Source organism: Heloderma suspectum, chromosome 1 (assembly GCF_057233095.1).
Source record: "Heloderma suspectum isolate Gila_16-S chromosome 1, 16-S_ref, whole genome shotgun sequence".
Taxonomy (NCBI): domain Eukaryota; kingdom Metazoa; phylum Chordata; class Lepidosauria; order Squamata; family Helodermatidae; genus Heloderma; species Heloderma suspectum.
The window spans coordinates 129,854,902-129,876,617 of record NC_139458.1 but is presented as its reverse complement, the minus strand read 5'-3'; the positions used below and the strand labels follow the sequence as shown (position 1 = coordinate 129,876,617).

General features: G+C 49.9%; 1 protein-coding gene across 2 annotated transcripts in view; it reads right to left on the bottom strand.

Annotated features, from left to right (window-relative positions):
* The window catches only part of HRAS (HRas proto-oncogene, GTPase), a 78,815-nt gene extending 76,821 nt beyond the window's left edge, over positions 1-1,994 (bottom strand). For both annotated transcript variants that reach the window (XM_084857291.1, XM_084857269.1), the window contains exon 1: positions 1,628-1,994. The gene's annotated coding sequence lies outside the window, so the exon portion shown is untranslated. The remainder of the gene's footprint in view (positions 1-1,627) is intronic.
* Between the last annotated feature and the right edge of the window lie 19,722 nt (positions 1,995-21,716).

Below are 21,716 nucleotides of genomic sequence, written 5' to 3'. Positions count from 1 at the left end.
CATGTTAACCCCTCCTCACTCAGTGCACAGTCATACCAAAAGGCTACTACAGGCTAGAAAGCAACCCGCATCAAATGGAAGGATTAAGTCTCTCCAAGGGGCAGGAGAGACAGAGACAACACTGCTGGTAACCAGCTCCTTCTCCCTTAAAGCCTTTCGGAACTATAAATGGGAATCAAGAGTTATAGTCCGTATTTTCACATGCCAAAATATCAGCAGCCACCTTGATCTGCAGCTGTGGACAAACTTACTTCACTATCATCTCAGACCACTCCCTACATTGGAGATGAATTTCAGAAAAATAAGTGATAATAAATGCAGAGGTACCCAGACACCTGGCAAAAAGCCAAGGGGGCAAAGACTCTGGAAGAAAAGAACAGGCAAAGGAAGCATCACAGCTGGCTGGAGGTTTCTTCTGGAGGATGCAACGCCCCTCCCCCCCCCACACACAATGTTCTGTGGGCTGACAGGATGTGTTTTCAGAAAGCAGAGTCACTGTAAACCGAGGCAGAGAGACAGGGGAGCAGGTGATTCTTAACCCTCCCACCCCTAGCCCCAACCCAGTGGCAGATTCAGGAGAACAGCAGGAAAAGTATTACGCCTGGCAACTGAATTTCCTCGTGCAAACAAGTGCAGGTCCATAGCCGTCAGAGGCTGCAATAAGGTGGCTACTGAACTGGGGCACAAGAGGAAAACACTAGCCCGTCTCGACCAATAGCTTTCTAAAACAGCGATCCATTACGTATGGAGCCGGTGTAAAAAAGAGCCGTGAAAAACCTCACTTTAAAAAACAAAAATCAGATTTTACAAGTGAAGGACTCACAACAAAGGGGAGGAGTCAAACACCAGAGAATGAAACCCACATGCCTGAAGAATACAAGCGGCTGCTCCCCCCGACCCTCTTAGCACATTTCTGCTCCCACCCTTGCCCTAAGTCTATATACAATCAGACACACCCCACTGTATACCGATTCTCTCTCACATACATACACTCGCACACACGCCAGGCCATTTCCTTCACACTCGCAGCCACTGTTGCTTCCTTGTCAGATTGTATGACCCCTCCCTCTCTCCCTCCCCTGAAGATTCTTCTGTCCAAAACGGCATGCCGCCCCCCAAACTGCCACCACCACCACCCTGGGTGGTGACTCTCTTCTACTTGAAAATAAACAAAGCTACGGGGGGTGGGGGTAGGGTTGGCCTTCAGAGCTCACTTCGGAGACTCGCATTACAGCTGCTGCAGCCGAGTTCCAGGAAAAGAGACAGCCAAAGCCAGCCCGCCTTTTGCCCCTTCGGCTCAGGAAAAGCCCAGCTCTGCAACGTCAGGCTGCGGCTGGCTAGCAGCAGCTCCCCACGGTCGACACACGCGCCCTGGGACACGCCGCCAGCGCCACTGCAGTGCCTCCGGCTTCTACAAAACCCACCGCCCCTTGAACAATTCCCAGCAGGGTGAGAAGAGATGGGGGACGCCCACAGGGCGACAGGCGCTTCAGCGCTGCCTTTCCTGTGCTCGCTGCTGCTAACGAATTACTTTACAAGCAAGAAGAATCAACGGCCGGAGAGGAGAGTGGAGTGTACTCCCAGCCAGCGCCAAAAGAGCAAAATATAAGGGAAGGGGTTTACTTACCAACTGTCCGCTCCCCACGGCTCTGCTTCCTTTGCAAGGCAGAAGAGCAACGCGGCGCGTTCCAAGGGGAGCAAGTGGGGCTCTTTAAAGGCAGCCTGGGGGAGAATGCAAACTTTGCATGGGGGTGGGGGCTGGAAGCCTCGTCCTGGATAAATCCTGAGGCGGCCCCTTCTCCTGCAAGGCGGCTGCTCGCTCTTCGTCAGTTCCCCGTTGGCCCGGTGCAGGGGCGAACTTTCCACCTCGGCGGCGGAGGAGCCCCCTGCTTGCAGCGCCCTCCCCGCATTGGCACCCAACGCCCAAGCGCCCGCCCGCTCACAGGCTGCTGTGACCGCGGCGGCGGCGGCGGCGGCTTGGACAATGCGTGTGTGCGTGAGTGCGCGTGCAGCACAAGGCGAGCCCCAGGCAGCCAGCAGCACACGCCCAAACCCCGCTCGCCGCCCACTCGTCACTCACAACCTCCCGGAGCAGCTGATAGGTGCTTCAGCGAAACCTTCGGGCACCCGGCCACGGCTCCCCCGCTACTCCGACCTCGTGGTGGGCTGCGGGACCTGCCAATCACGCCCAAGAGCTCGCTTCTCCCCTGGCCCCGCCCGCCGCCGCCGCCGCCGCCGCCTTGGCCTGGGCGCTGGGAGGTCTGCGGGGGCTCGAGAGAAGGAGGGAGGAAACGGGCGTAGCGCGATGAGCGAGGGGAATTGCCTCTCGCAGAGCTTATTTTTAGAGCTCGCCGCTTCCTCCAGTCAAGCAAAGGCTCCTCTCCTTTTCCCCCTTTCCTCCCTCGTTAGGCAAATATTTCCTTCTATCCCCAGCAATCTCTCCGTCTAGGCAACGCTTCACTCAGTAGCCTCCCCGTTTCCTTCCTCTATCTTAATAATAATTAGAAAAGGCCCTTCTCTGTACGTGGCCTGGCTGTGTCGCCGTGTTTATTGCCGACTCTCCCCGCCTTTTCTCTGGCGGCGGCGGCGGCTCCCCCCATGGAGGCCTGTTTCTGTGCTGTAGTCTCTTTTGCTTCCTTCCTCTCCCTGCACAGGGAAGGATGAAGTGCCAGGCTGCGAAATGAACAGGGTGTGAGAAGACCACACCCGCCTGGATGGAAAATGGGGGTGGGGACAGAATCACACAAAGGACTGAAACTAGAGGGTCGTTCGCAAGATTCGCCTTCTGGTCGCTGATGATGTAAAACAGCATTCCCCAACCTGGTCCCCCCCAGCTATGCTGTCTGAGGGATTATGGGAGTTGTAGTCCAACACATCTGGAGGGCACCAAGTTGGGGACAGCTGATTTAAAATATTGCCCTCTGCTGAATTAGTTCCTGTACTGGGGGGGGGGGTGCATCACATGGTCAGTGAAAGTGGATTTTGAGAGCACTTGTGGTAGCAAAAAAGAAGCCATACTTAAAAACTGGAAGTCCAGGTCCATACCATCCACTCTTCAATGGACAGAGGACCTTACTGCCCTTTCTATACTGGAATGTGCAGCTTACTACAAACAGCAGTCTAGAGAAACTGCTGGATTTTTGGTCATCATATACTGATACATATGTTTGCATATCAATGAGAGCTTATATATGTCCTTGAATGTGTTCCAACTTAGTCCCAGTCCCCCCAACCCCATCCTCCTATTTTATTTGTATTGTGTAAAAGAGAAAATCAAATAAAAAATATTAATAAAATACTGCCCCCCACAAGGTTCTGTTCTCAGAAAAACAGATCACAATGTTTCTTTAGAGCACATTCTTAAAAGTGATTGATGTTTGGTAAATTCTTGGGGGTGGGGGGCAGGGAACACCTTTGAGCTTTGCTACTGTTTGACTACCACCCCCCTGATTGCAAGAACATCGGCATCAGTTAAAGTGACCTTGACAGCGAGTGGGTAAGGCATGATAAACACTGGGATTTTTCTACTCTTTCAAAGCGTGTTTTTGAAAACATTCTCACCAAGTATATATTAGTATCAAAATGCCCATCATCATGACGGGCAGTGTGTGCACAGAGGAAGGCTGTGAATCTTACGCACGCACGCCCTGATAGACACTGGGCTACCCAGTGTCTGGGATAGGGATTGTCCTCAAGGCTATGACTTTAAACTGAGCATATATATTAATGTTGGTTAGCTGCCAGAACATGGGAACTCTGCAACATGACCGCTCTCACACCACTTCGAGTATATGTGTGTACTGGCTAGGGCCTTGCATTTCCCCATAAGAATGCATGGCAGCCACTTGCAGCTAAAAGGGTGTACTTCAGGGGTGAGCAACTTGTGGCCCTCCAGATGCCGTGGCCTACAATTTCCATCAACCCTAGCCAGCAGAGCTAGGAGTGGTAGGCCAAAACATCTGGAGGGCCGCAAGTTGCCCATTCCTGGTGTACTTGATGGGATGGGAGCTAAAGTTGCTTCCAGTGTGACTACATTCTCTAGGCTTAGTAGCAGGCAACTTCTAACCCTCCATATGTTTTGGCTTACAAGTCCCATCATTCCTCACCATCGGCTATGCGAGCTAGGGCTTATGGCCAGATTATCTGGGGGGCCACAAGTTGCCCACCCCTGTTCTAAGGTGAGGATCAGCTTTTGCTCCCTGTGTTCTTCATACCAAAGTACTGCATACCTGCATCCTCCCTGAAGGGTCTCTGTCAGCAAAGACCAGGTTTGCTCAACCTCAGGGGTGGGAAGCAGATTTTGCCCCATTCCAATTATGGTGTCTCTAAGGCTTTTTCTTCTGTGGCACCCCAGTTGTGGAATGCCCTCCCCTTGCAGGCCCGATTGGCACAGACATGGTTTCATTTCGGTGCCAAGTTATAACACGGCCTTTTACAAAGCCTTTGATGGCTAAATGCATTCCCTAAAGTAGCACACTGTTTTAACTGTTGTATTTTTTTAGTTTTTACGTTGGTATTAGCTTGTTTAATGGTTTAATATGTTTTTAGCTGTTTAAATTATTTACTGTTTTATACGGTCTAAATTATGAACTTGAGCACACTCCGGGAGAGAGCGGAGGACAGGAAGGCCTGGCGTGCTATGGTCCATGGGGTCACAAAGAGTCAGACACGACTGAACGACTGAACAACAACTGTCTAAATTGATTTTATCTGTATTCCACCCTGAGGTCCTAATGATATAGGGTGGGATATAAATGTTTTAAATAAATAAATACAAATAAATAAGTACACCTAGGCTATAATCCTATACACACTTCCCCATACACACTTACCTGAGTAGACGTGGATAGGATTGCACTGCTAGTTACTTTGTATAAGGGCGCAATCCTATGCATGTTTAGACAGAAGAAAGTCCTACAACTCCAGCTGTCTAAACATGCATAGGATTGTGCACTTAGTGAATGACAATGGCCTATTTTTATGGCAGAAAGCAAAAGGGTAGCCGCAGGCACCAAAGGGAAGGAAACAAACACACTGGTGACCATAATGTCTGGAATAGCAGCAGACTTTGCCTCCAGCTTAACAACTCTCTGGGCAGTTCACAAAGTATATTTATCATCCCATCTTTCTGCCATCATAGAACTTATATCACTTAGGCATCATCTTGAGGTCATTGTTTTCAGCCCCAGGTATAGATGTTTTCATACCTGAAGGCTGAAGCAAAAAGAAGTAAAAATTATACCTCTCCCACACTTTTTAAAAAGCTACATATGCAGACATTCTAACTGAACCCATGGGGAGGACTGGGATCGTGCTGGCTCCACTTTGCCCCCCACCCCCAACATATATGTCATCCAAACATTGGACATTGCGTATCCATTGGCGCCTACTCATTTAGACTCCAGTGTGCATAGGCTTCAGTTGTGTTGTGAACTATAAGTGTAGGGCCCAGTGCAAACCTGATGTCCAACATATGGCCACTGGGCATGGGCACACCAATGGGTAGGGCTGGCAGAGTCATGATCCCACCCCAAATGTGTACAATTCAAACATCCGCGTAGAGTTACAGAGATGGAGAATAAAGGCAGGAAAATGGCAGTCCTTCTAGAATCTCCTGCCTACTTCACTTTATTCCACTGATAAGCCTGGCTGTTACTCAGTTCCATTAATTATGCTTCTTTAACATTTTTCATATAACAATTGCATACCATGCTACAAATATCTGTTCATCAAGCCTCAAAATACACTGCAAGCTATTCTAATTACGATAGCATACTGAAGGTAAGGTTTTCACACTTCATTCATGTGGATGCCTATGCCAAGGAAACATGTAATAACTTATGCAAAATCATCCACTTTATGTAAATTATCTTGGTTTGCCTAAACTTGCTTGATTTGTAGGACTTATGCTTGAACCCAACTTTTTTTTTTTTAATCCTGGAATTTTTGGCAGGGAGTACTGTAGTTTCCAAAGGAAAGATCTGAAGAACAGCAAAAATATTTGAGTCGGGGAACATCATTGCTGGAGGCTATAAGAGAATGATATTTAGCCATGTAAGGCACAGACTTTTCTGAACAATGGAGCTTTTCATTGACATTCCAATATATGTATGCCACCATGGGAGCTAGAAACTTGCTTTTGTCTAATGAATGCTGACCTGAGATGCTAAGACTGCAATCCTATTTACATACAGTAGGATCAGACTGCACAAATTCTATGCAACATGTTAGATTTGGTGACACAGAAGATCTATGGCTCCAATCAAGTTTTACAGGGCTCATCATTAACAATAGCACATTCTGATGAATATGCAATTACTAGTGTGATAAAAGCTGTTTAAATTTGTGACAAACCCTCCTGGGACTACATGAGAAAGATTTAGGAACATGTTATAAAATGAATTCCTGATGTTACACCATATTATTAATTGTATTACACCCCGCTGCCCAGCAGTCTCCCTGCCTGAGCTGGCTGAGCTGGTCTCGGAGGCGGTGTTGGAGAACCCTAGGACTGTGATTCTGGGAGACTTCAACATTCACGCTGAGGCTATCCTGCTCGGGACTTCATGGCAACCATGATAACTATGGGGCTGTCTCAGTACATCACTGGCCCAACACATGTGGCAGGACATACCCTGGTTTTTGCTTTTGGGCGGACGAGGGATGATCCGGTTTTGGGGGGGTGTTTCAACAACCCCATTGTCATGGTCAGATCATTCCCTTGTGGAGTTTGGATTGGCAGTAGCGAATCCTCCCTGCAGGGGTGGGGGACCAATTAAGACGGCCCGCCCCCAGAGATTTATGGAATCTGATGGATTCCTGAATGCTCTGGGGGATTTTCCAGCTGATAGGGCTGGTGATTTGGTCGAGACTCTGGTCTCGCTATGGAATGGTGATGTCAGGAGCACCCTAGCTGCGTCTTACAGTCCCCTCCAATAGCCAACTCAGGACACAGATGACAAGGAATTCTTTCCAAGGCTTTATTCCTTTATTATTTTATGACTCTTACAGATACTAATCACTAGCGACTAAGCAAGGAACTGCAATGGGGATAGATAGCAGAGTAGCCTAAGCTCCAGGTAAGGCAGTTGCTCCCCGTTTGAAGGAGAACCGCGGGAAGACACTGAACTTATGGGCTATGGAGAGATCCTCCCTCTTTCCCTTGGGTCCTCAGGACATGACCATTGTTTTAGCGCCAAACGAGCGGAGCGCCTCCGTTTGGCGCCCTCCATCTGTCGTCGCTCCCTGCGTCTGCACTAAGCATCCAGCAAGCCCCCCTCCAATGCTCTCTCAGTGCCAGGGTCACTATCTATCCCAGGAATGCTGGCAGGGGGAATCTCTGCCAGCTGCTGTGCCTGTGACGGATGAGCTGGCTCCTCTCCCATGGATTGCTGTTCTTCCTCAGAACCAGAACTGCTCTGGGGCTCTATGGGTTCAGTTTCCACCCTGACATCATCCCCGCTCCCATGAGGCCCCCCCTCATGCTCTTCCCCTGGGGCCCCGGGTTTGTGGGGGTACAGCTGGTGGAAGTGCCTCAGCAGCAACGGAGCATGCACATTTTCCACGGGTTCCCAGGATTGCTCATCTGGCCTGTACCCCTCCAGTCCACCAGATATTGCAGGCAGCTGTGAGAAAGGCGGGAGTCCAGAATCTCCGCGACCTCAAACTCCTCCTCCCCCTCCACCAGCACTGGCAGTGGCGGGGAGCCAGCCGAGCGATGAGGGTCGCCAGAAACCAGGGGGGACAACAAGGACCGATGAAAAACAGGATGGATCTTCATGGAGGCAGGGAGAGCCAGGCAAAAAGCAACAGGGTTAATCTGGGCTGTAAACTGGAAAGGCCCCGTGCGGCGAGGCGCGAGCTTCCTTGCGGGCGAGTGAGAGGGGAGGTATTGGGTGGACAACCAAACCCAGTCCCCCGGTTGCAGAGACAGACCCGGCTGGCGCCGCCGGTCTGCAGAGGCCTTGTAGGCTGTCTTGGCTTGCTCGAGGGAGTCCCGTAAGAGGTGGTGTACCGCTCGCAACTCCTCTAAAAAGTCCTGGGCCGCTGGCACCAAAGAGGGAGCTAGGGTGGACGGGAAGGCCTTGGGGTGGTAACCAAAATTGGCAAAAAATTGAGTTTGGTGGGTGGAAGCATGGCAGGCATTGTTATAAGCAAATTCTGCGAGAGGCAGCAAGGAAAACCAGTCATCTTGCTGGTAATTGACATAACAGCGCAAATATTGCTCCAGAGTCGCATTGGTGTGCTTGGTCTGACCGTCCGTCTGTGGATGGTGGGCGGAGGAAAGACGGAGCATCACATGGAGCAATGCCAGTAGCTCCCTCCAGAAATGGGTAGTGAATTGGGCCCCCCTATCGGAAATGAGACCCTCGGGCCATCCGTGGAGGCGGAAAACATGCGCCACGAACAGCTCTGCCGTCTCCCTGGCTGTGGGCAACCCAGAGCAGGGGATGAAATGGGCCATCTTAGAAAACAAATCCACCACCACCAGAATAGTGGTCTTACCGTGTGAGGGAGGCAAGTCAGTGATGAAGTCAAGGGAGAGCAGTTTCCAAGGTCCTGAGGGGGTAGGCAGGGGGTGAAGCAAGCCTGTGGGCTTGCCTGAGGGGGCCTTCGCCCGCTGGCAGGTTGGGCAGGAGGCGACATAGGACTTGACGTCCTGACACACACGAGGCCACCAAAAATCCCTCGTCACTCCATGCAGGGTCTTGGCGAAGCCAAAATGCCCAGCTGTGGGGGAGTCGTAGCACTGATGGAGGACCCTCTCACGGAGGGGTCTAGAAGGCACATAGACCCGGCCGGAATGGTAAAGCAGGCCACCTCGCAAAGAGAAGGGGGTAGAGTGTGGGGGGGCAGAGGCTAGCCCCAATTCCTCCACCTTTGTGTGAACAAAAGCATCCTGAGCCTGTGCAGAGAGAAGGAGCTCCTCCCAAGAATGAGGCACTGCAGCTGCCGCCAGGCCTTGTGGGGGAAGCCGGTCAGCCTCCTTCTTGTCAAACACATCCTGAAAAGCTGCATACTTCTCTGGGGGGATGATGGTAGCTGAGGGACTGCCAGAAGCAGAGAAGGAGGGGGGGAAAGGTTTAATGCTTGGGCCGGGACTTGCACCTCCTCCGTGAGGCAATGCTCCCGGCAGTAGGGAGATGCAAACTCCACTTGCCGAAGCCCCCAAGAAATCTGAGGGTTGTGCTTAGAGAGCCAGGAAAAACCCAGCACGACTGGGTATAAGGGAACCCTAGCTAAGTGAAATTGAATCTGCTCAACGTGGGACTGGGTGCGCAGAGTGAGCGGAACTGTAATACGGGTCACCTCGCCCGAAGAGAGAGGACGCCCATCAATGGTCTGCACTGCGAAGGGGGCAGGAAGGGGCAGGATAGGAATCCTGTGGAAGAGGGCCAAGGTCTCATCCATGAAACTAGTCGTAGCCCCCAAGTCCACTAAAGCTAGGGCCTCCACCCCACCCCGCTGTGAGGAGCGGAGGTGAACATGCAACAGCAGATGGGAGGGGGGGTTGGGGAAGGCACCCACCCGGTGGGGAGCTGACCCCCACACTGGAGGCCCCCAACAAGCTTGGGGGGCAGTCTAGTCAAGCCTGGAGACGAGGAGGAGGAGGAGGGGGAAGGAGAGGAGGAGGAGGCAGCGGAGCCGTGGATTTAACTCGGCAGGTCTTGGCGAAATGCCCCAGGTTTCCACATCGAAAACATCGGCGCTCAGCTCGCCGGCGCTCAAGTTCCTCTGGCAGCAGTGAGGCTCGGGTAGCCCCCAGCTGCATCGGGGTCTCCTCCACCCCCAGCGCCGGAGCGGGGGGTGGGGGAGGAGGCAGGAAACGTGGGGGAATGGGAGGAGGGAAATCCCGGCCCCTGGTGACCCGCCGGGTCTGCCGGCGCCCCTCCAGCCGACTATCTATCTGAAGGCAGGTCTGGATGAGCTCCTCCAAAGTAGCCGGGCTGGGCGTGCGCGCCAACTCATCTAAGATCTCGTCGTTCAAACCATCCAAAAACTAAGCCAGTAGCGCGGCATCATTCCATTATAAATCCTGCATCAGCAAGCGAAAGGTTGTCGAGTAGCTGGAAACTGAGTCCTTGCCCTGCCAGAGGCAGCGAATCTCCTGAGAAGCCATCTGCGTGCGCAGGAGATCACCAAAAAAATGTGCCATGGCTGTCATGAAACCTTGATAGTCCCCGAGCAGGGGGTCATTAGCGAGCAGGAGTCCCGAAGCCCACTTAGCTGCCATGCCTGACAGTAGGTTAATGATGAAACCCACACGAACCTGTTCCGTTTGGAAATCCTCAGGTCTAAGACGCATGTACAGCTCTGATTGGGCCCTGAAAATCTGAAAAAGTCCTTTCTCACCAGAAAACTTCTCTGGCAACACCACCGGGCACTTGCGGCGTGGGGGAATCGGAGGTGCGGGGGGTTGAAACGCTGCCTGTAGATTCTGCACGGCAGCCGTCAGTTGAGCCATCTGATCACGGAGCATCTGGTTCTCTTGCGCCAGAGCTTGCACCGCTGGGTTCTCGGCACCCTCCATAAGGCAACAGGAGAAGAGAAAGAGAGAGGAGAGGAAAAAAAAGAGGAACGGGGACCAAGCTGTCAAGGGCTCCTTGGAGGCCTCTCTCAGTCTAATCCAGTAGCCAAGTCCAGACACAGACAAAGGGATTCCTTTATTCTTCTTTTACAACTTAACAACTCTACAGGTAGCAACTAGGAGTGCACAAAAGCCACTTACCTGGTCTCGCAGCTTTTTGCGGTGCGGGGGTGGTTTCTTCAAATAGTGTTGCCCTTATTTTCGCCGTAGTCTACGTAATCTTTACGTAGACTACAGCGACCAAATAAGGAACGTGAATGGCGGCTCCCTATGGGGGCCGCCATTAGCCGTACGCGCTTTTTTTTTTTTTTAAGTCACCCATGATAGGCTACGTGACGATTTACGTAGCCTATCACGGCTGACTTTGCAAATCTAGCCGTGATAGGCTACGTTAATCATCACGTAGCCTATCACGGTGGCGTTTTGTTTTGTTTTTTACTTTTATTGGAATGGCGGTGGCGGCAGCCGGTCGAAAGATCGGCTGCCGCCCCCACCCCTGACGAAGACCTGACGAACCGCCACCGGGACCCGCCGCCGGGAGGGACATTCGGGAAAGGTAAGTCCCATCCCGGGGGGGGGGGTGCGGAGAATTTCTCCCCGAAACTTCTTCGGGGGGCCGAACACGTTGGCGCTCGGCCCCCCGAAGTTTCGGGGAGAAATTCTCCGCCAACCCTAGTAGCAACTAGATCTGAGCAGCAGAGTACCTATGCCCTAAGTTAAAACAGTTGGTCCCCGTTTGAAAGGGAATTACCGGCAGACCCCTGAACTTAAGGACTAGGGAGAGTCCCTCCCCTTTTCCCTTGGATCCTCGGCACGCAGCCGTTGTTTGCGCACCAACCGGGCACTGCGCCTCCTTTCCGTGCCCTCCATTTGGCACCGCTCTCTGTGTCTGCGTCGCGCATCCACCAAGTCTGCTATCTCTGTTCAGTCACTCCCTGGACTGCTTTCTAATCTAGGAATGCTGGTGGGAGGAATCTCTGTCAGCTGTGGGCCCTGGGAAAGAGGAGCGCGCTCCTCTCCCAGGAGCGACTGCTCTTCCTCAGAATCAGAACTACTGTTTGCGCACCAACCGGGCACTGTGCCTCCTTTCCGTGCCCTCCATCTGGCACCGCTCTCTGCGTCTGCGTCGCGCATCCACCAAGTCTGCTATCTCTGCTCGGTCACTCCCTGGACTGCTTTCTAATCTAGGAATGCTGGTGGGAGGAATCTCCGTCAGCTGTGGGCCCTGGGAAAGAGGAGCGCGCTCCTCTCCCAGGAGCAACTGCTCTTCCTCAGAATCAGAACTACTCCGGGATTCTATGGGCTCAGTGTCCACCCTGACAGAGGGAAATCTCGGCCCCCAGCACCCTGCCGGGTCTGCCGGCGCCCTTCCAGCCAACTATCTATCTGCAGGCAGGTCTGGATGAAGTCCTCCAAAGTAGGCGGGCTAGGCGTGTGTGCCAACTCATCCAAGATCTCGTCGTTCAAACTGTCCAAAAACTGAGCCACCAGTGCGGCATCATTCCACTGTAAATCCTGCATCAGCAAGCAAAAAGTTGTTACGTAGCTGGAAACTGAGTCCTTGCCCTGCCTGAGGCAGCAAGTCTCCTGAGAAGCCATCTGCATGCGCAGGGGGTCACTGAAAAATCTGGCCATCACTGTCATGAAACCTTGATAGTCCCCGAGCAGGGGGTCATTTGTGAGAAGAAGTCCCGAAGCCCATTTAGCTGCCACGCCTGAAAGTAGGTTAATGATAAAGCCCACATGAACATGATCTGTCAGGAAATCCTCAGGTAGAAGGTGCATGTACAGCTCCGATTGGGCATGGAAAATCTGAAAAAGTCCTTCCTCACCAGAAAACTTCTCTGGCAGAGCCACCGGGCACTTGTGGCAGGGGGGAATTGGGGGTGGTGGGGGTTGAGCTGCAGCTTGCAGAGCCTGTACGGCAGTCGTCAGTTGATCTACTTGATCACAAACAGCCTGGTTCTCTTGCGCGAGAGCTTGCACCGCTGCGTCCATGGCACCCTCCAGAAGCAGTAGGAGCAGAGGGAAAAAAAAAGGAATGGGGACCAAGCTGTCAGGAGCACCCTAGTTGCCTCTTACAGTCCCCTCCAATAGCCAACTCAGGACACAGATGACGAGGATTCTTTCCAAGGCTTTATTCCTTTATTATTTTATGACTCTTGCAGATACTAATCACTAGCAACTAAGCAAGGAACTGCACTGGGGATAGATAGCAGAGTAGCCTAAGCTCCAGGTGAGGCAGTTGGTCCCTGTTTGAAGGAGAACCGCGGGAAGACTCTGAACTTATGGGCTATGGAGAGATCCTCCCTCTTTCCCTTGGGTCCTTGGGACGTGACTGTTGCTTGAGCGCCAAACGAGCGGAACGCCTCCTTTCCGCGCCCTCCATCTGTCGTTGCTCCCTGCGTCTGCGCCAAGCGTCCAGCAAGCCCCTCTCCAGCGCTCTCTCAGTGCCAGGGTCACTATCTATCCCAGGAATGCTGGCGGGGGAATCTCTGCTAGCTGCTGTGCTTGTGAGAGATGAGCGAGCTCCTCTTCCACGGATTGCTGTTGTTCCTCAGAATCAGAACTGCTCTGGGGCTCTATGGGCTCAGTTTCCACCCTGACAGGTGAGATGGGAAGGGTCATCGATACAATCGCTCCCAAGCGTCCACTCCGGTGCTGTGGAGCCCATAATTCACCTTGGTTTACAGAAGATCAACGGGCAATGAAACAGACCAAACGACGGCTAGAGTGCAGGTGGCGCAGGTCTCTGAGCGAGTATGGTCAACGATTAGCAAAGACTCTTCATTGTGCCTATTATGCAGCGGTGAGGATGGCAAAAAAATCATACTATACATCTATTATTTCATCCTCGAAATGTCACCCAGCAGAATTGTTCCGAGTGGTGAAGGGCCTGTTGAGCTCTTGCTCAGGCTCAGAGAAACTGGGATTGGTCATCTGCTGTGATAAGTTTGCTAGGCACTTCGAGGAGAAAGTTGCTCATATTCGCTCAGAACTTGACGCCACAGTTATCGCAGAGTCTGGGGAGGTGTCCAGTGTTCCATCTCGTTGTATTTTCTGGGATCAGTTTCAGTTGTTGCAGCCTAATGATGTGGACAAGACGCTTGAATCAGTCCGGCCCATCACATGTAAGCTTGACCCTTGCCCATCTTGGCTTATACGATCTAGCAGGGTGGATTGGCTGGGTGGGTCCAGGGAGTGGTAAATGCTTCGCTCTGTCAGGGGGTGGTTCCTGCTGCCTTGAAAGAGGCTGTAGTGCACCCTCTCCTGAAGAGGCCCTCCCTGGACCCAGAGGTGTGTGAGAACTATCGCCCATTGCCAACATCCCCTTTTTGGGCAAGGTGCTTGAGCATGTTGTGGTGGCTGGGAAGCTTCAGGTGTTCTTGGAGGACACTGATTATCTGGACCCATTTCAGTCTGGTTTCAGGCCAGGGTATGGCACTGAAACGGCCTTGGTTGCTCTGACTGACGACCTACTCCGGGTGAAAGATAGGGGAAGTGCTACCCTGTTGATCTTCCTGGATCTCTCAGCGGCTTTTGACACCATTGATCATGGTGTCTTACTGGATCAGTTCTATGGGATGGGAGTTGGGCGCACTGTGCTACAGTGGTTCTGATCCTATCTGCAGGGCCGATTCCAGACAGTGGTATTGGGGGATTCCTGTTCTACCCCATGGCTTTAAGCTGTGGGGTGCCACAGGGTTCTATTCTATCCCCCATGCTGTTCAACATCTATATGAAGCTGTTGGGAGAAGTCATTAGGAGTTTTGGGGTGGGGTTCGCCAGTATGCTCTATTTCTCCTTGTCGTCGGAGTCGGCTGAGGCTGTGAAGTTGCTGGATCAGTGCCTGGAGGCTATAATGGGCTGGATGAGGGCCAATAAACTGAAGCTAAATCCTGACGAGACGGAAGCTCTGTGGATTGGTGGTTCCTGAGTCCGGGAATTGGGTAAGCGACCTGTCCTGGACGGGGTTGCACTCCCCCTGAAGGAGCAGGTGCGTAGCTTGGGAGTATTCCTAGATCCATCCCTGCCACTGGAGCCCTAGGTGGACTCCATGGCCCGGAGTACTTGGGGCCAGCTTCGGCTGATCCACCACCTACGGCCTTTCCTGGACAGGGATAACCTAGCCACAGTAGTACATGAGCTGGTAACTTCCCAATTAGACTATTGCAATGCACTTTACGTGGAGCTGCCCTTGAAGACGACTCGGAAGTTGCAGCTAGTGCAAAATGCAGCACCTAGACTGCTGAGCAGAACACCCCATAAAAACCATATAACACCGGTTTTAAAGGAATTGCCCTGGCTGCCAATACACTTCCGGTCGGAATTCAAGGTTTTGGTGATGACATTTAAAGCCCTAAGTGGCATGGGGCCTCAATACTTGAGGGAGCGCCTCTCCCTATATATGCCTGCCTGAGAACTGAGATCTGTCGGAGGGGCCCTCCTCTGTGTCCCACCAGTACGAGACATACACTATGGTGGGACGTGGGAGAGGGCCTTCTCTGCTGTGGCACCCTGGTTGTAGAATACCCTCGCCTTGGAGGGCTGATTGGCGCAGACATTGGTCTCGTTTCAGTGCCAAGTAAAAATGTGACTTTTTACCAAAGCCTTTGAGGGCTAAATGCATTCCCTAGCACATTGTTTTAACTGTTTTAGATGTTAACTGGTTTTAGCTTGTTTAATAGTTTAATATGCTTTTAGGTGTTTAAATTATTTATTGTTTTATACTGTTTACATTGATTTTATCTGTATGCCACCCTGAGATCTAAATGATACAGGGCGAGATAGAAATATTTTTCTATCAATAAATACATTTATTGTATTTTTCCATCAATAAATGGAAAATGTTTTCCATCAATAAATACATTTCCTAAACTGCCCTTCATCCCAGCAGACTCCAGGAGAGTGTACATAAAAAGTTCAGAATTATTAATAGAATCAATACAAACAATTTAAAAAATAACCAGCACACAAACATTAACACTCAGAGCCAGCAACCAATAGAACAATACCACAAGCAGAAGCAATACTATCAGTCAAAATGCCTGGGCAGTGAGTGGTACACCTCGGGTTGAACCTCCAGGCAGACGTCCTGGGCCCTGCAGCATAACTACTTCCTATATTGGTAACCTGGGTGTCCCCCAAATGCTGCCTCCAGTGTTGGCACCAGAGAGTACTACACCAGCTTTCCCACTGGCTAGCAACTAGGAGTGAAGTTGAAGGAAGCTTTGCTTCAGCCTAGGCTCTAAAGGAGAAAGAGAAAGACCTTTCAGGGGAAGAAGGGCTATAGCTCAGTGGTCGCTGAGAGCACATGCTTTGCATGCAAAGGGTCCCAGGTTCAATCCCTGGTATCTCCAGGTAGGGTTGGGAAACTCCTGTCCAAAACCCACTACCATTCAGTGTAGAAGACAGTACTGAGTTAGATGAACCACTGGACTGGCTCAGTATAAGCCAGATTTCTAATTTCCTATGGGAGAAGTGGGCACATCATCTGCATGGGACTGATCATCAGGATCCTATAAACTATAAAGGAGATTTGACGATATAAAGGTTTTGCAGGGAAAGTGAGGCTTAGTTGTGGAGGAGCACTTCCTCTGAGGCCAATTCCAACGCACCCAGCTTGTCCCCCATTGCAAAGGGAGTAGGGGACTGAAAGAAATAGTGGCTGGGCCAAGGCCACCTAAGCAGTTTGTGGCTGTCTTGAGGCAAGGTTTGAACTGGGCCTTTTAGGGCACAATCCTATGCATGTTTAGACAGAAACAAAATCCTACAGGGGAATGCTGGGAGTTGTAGGACTTTTTTCTGACTAAACATGCATAGGATTGCACCCTTAAGCTCACATTCTTAGCCACTTTACTTAACAGTACTTGCTACTATAAAGCTTTGATGTCCTGGGCACAAATCAGGGCCCTTGTGCGCAATGGCATGCATGTATCTTTAAAGGAGAATGATTTTTGGATTTCATACATGTTATTTGTTTGGCACCTTTTAAGTGTTTAAGGCTGCAAGCCCCGCTGAACACTATAGGGCATGGGTAGGCAACATTGTGCCCATGGGCACCAATGTGCCCCTGAACACTTTTCTTGGTGCACATCAAGGTATTCTACTCCTCCCACTTTTAAAAATAAAATTAACACATTTTCCTACTGGCAACTGGGATTGCTATGAAATAGATATCTGTTGGTACTTAAAACTATGGGTTCAAAGGAGTTGTTTAGTGTGTTGGGGCTCAGATCCCACCTCTGCCTTGTACTCAGTCTTTTGGGCAGGTTACTTGGCCTTTGCCATGCCTCCCATGGCAGCCATTTTGTGATGGTGCCCAAGGTAGTTTCTCAATATGCCAAATGTGTCCATAGCCCAAAACAGTTGCCTGCCCCTGCATAGGCCTTACCTCTGAGTAGACATGTATAGGATTGCACTGTAAAGCACTTCACAAAATCATCTCAGTAGTCCCTTACAGCAACTTTGTAAGATAGGCCAGCATTTCTATGCAGAATGCAGAGGGAACAGTAGTGGTTCCCTCAGGCCACCTAGCAAGTTCATGGCTGAGGCATAATTTGAACCAAGGACTTAATGGACTCAGAGGTCTCTTAGCCATGGTACTACAATAGCTTCTCAGAGTTCCCTCGGAAAGATGCTACTGTAGACTTCTGATGAGCAACTGTAGCACTGCCAAGGAGTGTGTTTGTTCCTTCAGAAGCATATTCATGCATGTCAGACCACCCAGCTGCCATGCTGGTCTAGCCTTGCCCTAGCCGTTTCTTGTGAGCATTCAGGCTGCCATATATGAGTTCTCCGGGGCAATATGAGAATGACGTTAGCACATAGCTATTTGGCTGCTCATGCTTGACAGGGGGGAAGATTAATAGGACAGAGGGAAACATCCACACATCCTGGAGAAAAGAGCAGGGTGGGGAAGAATCCACAGAATCTGGATCTTGGTGGATCTCTTGGCATTGACCTCTAAGAAGAAGCATTAAAAAATAAATACTGAAAACACCCCAACGTTTTCCATGTTGTCAGATTATAATGGCACACATTGATGCATAGGTATCTCGCAGCTGCAGTTTGAGCCAACTCACTCTAATGAGTCATAAGCGCATATACACAAGACAGAGAAATGGAAATCCTGTCCGGTATTTCATCTCTTTCTTTAAAACAGCTGTTCTCTGGAGCAAGATTCTTTTCTTCTAGTGAAAATCATTGTCCATGAAAATTTTTGACAAGACATGCCAATCAGCATCCCACCTGTTTTCCCCCCAAGTGCTAATTTAAGACTTTTTAGATTGATGAACATAGTGAAGGATCATTTAGAAAATTCAAGGTTAGGGATTGTTATCTCAAATATTGTCGTCTCCTATAACAACCTCCATCAACACAAACAACTCAAGGAATTCCAAGGAATTCCAACCACAGCCTCTTGTAACTTCTTGTATTATTCACAGGGCACTGTGTTTCTCTGTAAAACTGTGAATTCCACACAATAGGAATAACAAGCCTGCAATTGTATACATGTTCATGAATCTCCTTGGCCTATGTTCCCCATGTGATTTGTTCCTGTGACTCTGCGTTTAGCCTGTGTCCATATGCTGGTTGGTTCTATTTTATTTATTTATTGCATTTATACCCCGCCTTTCTCCCTCTCGCAAGGAACTCAAGGCGGCTTACATTATCCTCCTCCTCACCGTTGTATCCTCACAACAACAACAACCCTGTGAGGTGGGTTGGGCTGAGAGTCTGTGACTGGCCCAAAGTCACCCAGTGAGCTTCCATGGCCGAGTGGGGACTAGAACCCGGATCTCCCGGCTCCCAGTCCGTCACTCTCACCACTACACCACACTGGCTCTCTTCTATAGCAGATTCTGGTTTGATTTTCTGACTGTGTCCTGACATCACTCAGGCTATGATAACACTCTGTTTCCTGCCTCTTTATCAGATTTCCCAACAGTCTCTCTGTGGGCTACCCATGGGCCACATCCTTAACAACTAGTGGTGCTGTGGTAAATTTTGACGTGCAGGTGCTCTTCATGATAGTCCCCATAGTCATGCCCCAAGGAGAGTCCAGAAATGCAGCTAGCTGTGTTGATCCATACCTATCTCTGTATGTATTATCTACTATCTATCTATCTATATACACACACACACACACACACACACACAACAGCAGTTCATAGTATAATATCCAGTTTATTAGGATCAGCTGACAGTCATAGAATAATGAACTGGCAAAAGGCACTGTAGTGGTTAGCATGGTGGGTTTTGGCTGGAGAGACTTGAGAGTGCAAGAGAAAGAGAAAGAGAGGGATACCACGACCTGGTTCACACATAACAAGAAGCCACCCTGAGTTAATTTCCCCATGGGGCTTCTTGTTGCTTGCAGTGGCTGCCATTTTGAATATTTGAGCCACAGCAGGGGCATGCCATCGCTTGTCATTATATGTAAACCCAGCAAGGGTAGGTTGTTGAGGTGACTGACAAGCCACCCAGAACCCATGGCTGTTTTAGAGTTTCAGGCAGCTTGTTTATCACCCCAACAACCCACCCTTGCCAGGTTCACATGGAACAACATGCTATGGGGTGCCCCCACCGCAGCTCAAATATTCGAAATGGTAGCCACCACCGCAAGAAGAAGCCCCATGGGGAAATTCACCCACACTGGCTTCTCATTGCATGCGAACCAGCCCAACATGTCCCCAAACAGCCTAAGACCACCAGCTCATGATTTTCCAGGATTTTTTTTCTCAGCAATAAGGAGAAACATTTTATCTACAAGTCAACAAGGTAATTCTAGCAGTTTTCATTTGCATCTGGAGCATGTCTTTTGTAAAGCTAAGGGATCTTAATTGCCCATTCAAGTCCAAGCCACCCCAAAGCACTGTGCATTACAACAGTATATTGATGCTGGGAAAATCCATTTTATTGCAGCTAAACTCAGAAGGGAAAGGAAATCCTGACTGGGGTGGCTGATGACATCATTGTCCCTGCTCATGAAAACGTTATGCCACTTCAACCCTGCAAGTCCTGGCCCCACTACACCACTGCTAACAACACTTAGTGTACTTTCACACGTGAAGCGAAAAAATTTATGCTCCCATAAAGCAGGGTGGGGTTCCCACATCAAGTGGTAGAGTGGGAGGAGCAGCAAATTGTGCCACCCACCCTCACCCCGCCCACCCACCCTCATGGTCCTCCATTGGCTCTATGGAGGACCATGAGACCTGGGCTAGCTCTTGTGAGAGCCCCACAGCCACTTTTTCCTGCCGCATGGCTCTCCATAGAGCTGCCATGGCAGAGGGAAAGGGCACATAATGTGGCAGTGGTGGTGGGAAGGGGCACAATGTGGCAGCAGCGGCACATATTCTTTCCCACCTCAGGTGGTAAGAGAGCTTGCTCTGGGGCTCCTTTACCCACAAAACTTTTGGCAACTCTTTATGGGTTAACTCAAGCAGGTAAAAATACAGAGCTGCTTCTGAGATCAAGTTTGGTAATTTTGTTGTGTTTTTCTTCTGGAGAAAAACCAAGTGCTTCCTTTTATCACCCAACAATATGACACAAGTACTTTGCCATGGCAACCCAGCCCATGAAACAGAATCATGTTGATCATAAGGTACTGGTTGCTATGGTGAGTGAAGCTGAGACTTGCATCATCTAGAAAGCAGGGTTCATGTCAATAAGAGCTCTTGCCAGGATGCACCTGAGATAGGGGTCAAGCTAAAAGGCCAGTACTATCAAGAAACAAATAATGTGCATAAGGATGGATATAGTACAGAACTATTATGGTATGTTTCCACAGCTAGGAATTCATAATTTGGCTCCTGCAGATAACATAAGCTGAATAGGAAGTTAGGGGGGAAAACTTAATTGAACTGATATGACACAGCATGGGAAAATGCTGTGTGACGTTATAGTGGTGAATGTGCAGTATCCACTTGCTGTGACAACAATACAATGGCTCCTGATTGCAGCACAAGCTGGGCACAGGGTGTGTATTGCAGATTGTGTGGTCTGGATACACATACAACCCCGGAGAGTTACATCAGAGGAGGTGCACCTTTGGAAAACAAGAGCATATTAATAAAGTGAATACTTTGCACTTTGAGCATTTCCCCCATTAATCGGGGTGTGCGTGCGTGCGTGCTATTAATGCAGGACAAAACGAAGAGACTGAATGAATGTTCACTGTTGTGTGAGAAAACACCCTTTTATTCTCCAGCCCTTTCTTGTGACACATCCTCTTCCAAAAGGTGCTCTGTGATAAAACATGTGTGCTTACTTTATCAACAAAACATTGGACAGCTTTCCCCAACCTGGTGCCCTCCAGATGTGTTGGACTATGATTCCCAACTGGGTGGGGTGATGGGAGTTGTAGTCCATTACATCTGGAAGGCACCAGGTTGGAGAAGGCTGGTTTATGGATTGCTTTAAGCAGGTAAAAAACCTATGCTGCTTCTGAGATCAAGTCAGTGGAGGCTGCCCCATTGTCAGTGGGGTAGTAAATGCACTCCAGGTTTCAGTCAAAACTCTAAAGGACTCCTTTAGAGTTCTGACTGGTTCTGACTGAAACTTGGAGGGGAATCACTCCCCCACTTGACTTCAGAGCTACCAGCCTCCGCTGGATCATGTTCGATCATTTTGCTGTCCTTTCAAAGGAAAAATGTGGCAGTTGGGAGGAGGGAGATAAACCAGCATTCTCTTGTAAACCTGCTATAGGGCAGGATTTTCATATACTGTATCTACTCCTCCCAGATGATAAAGATATTTAAATATTTTAAATGGCTTGATGATCAAAAATTTAATGTGTCAAAACTTTGAAAGTCAATGACTCTTTGAATGATCCCTTCCAATTTATTCAGTCACATTGTTCCTACCAAATGAAAAACATACTTAGAATAGGTGAATTTATAATAATGTGATGGTCATGGCATCTTTTTGCTCAGTCTCCCTTTAGCTTTGCCATGCTTTATTCACTAACAATTAATTTTTATGAATGGGAAATCAATTAAACAGATCATATTGCTCACTTGAATGGTCAGTTCCTGCTCATCTGAAGGGCAGGAGGAGGCTGTGAAACTGGTTTGCGTAGTTTGTGTCTGAAGCAGGATTAAGAGATCTGGATAAAGGGACA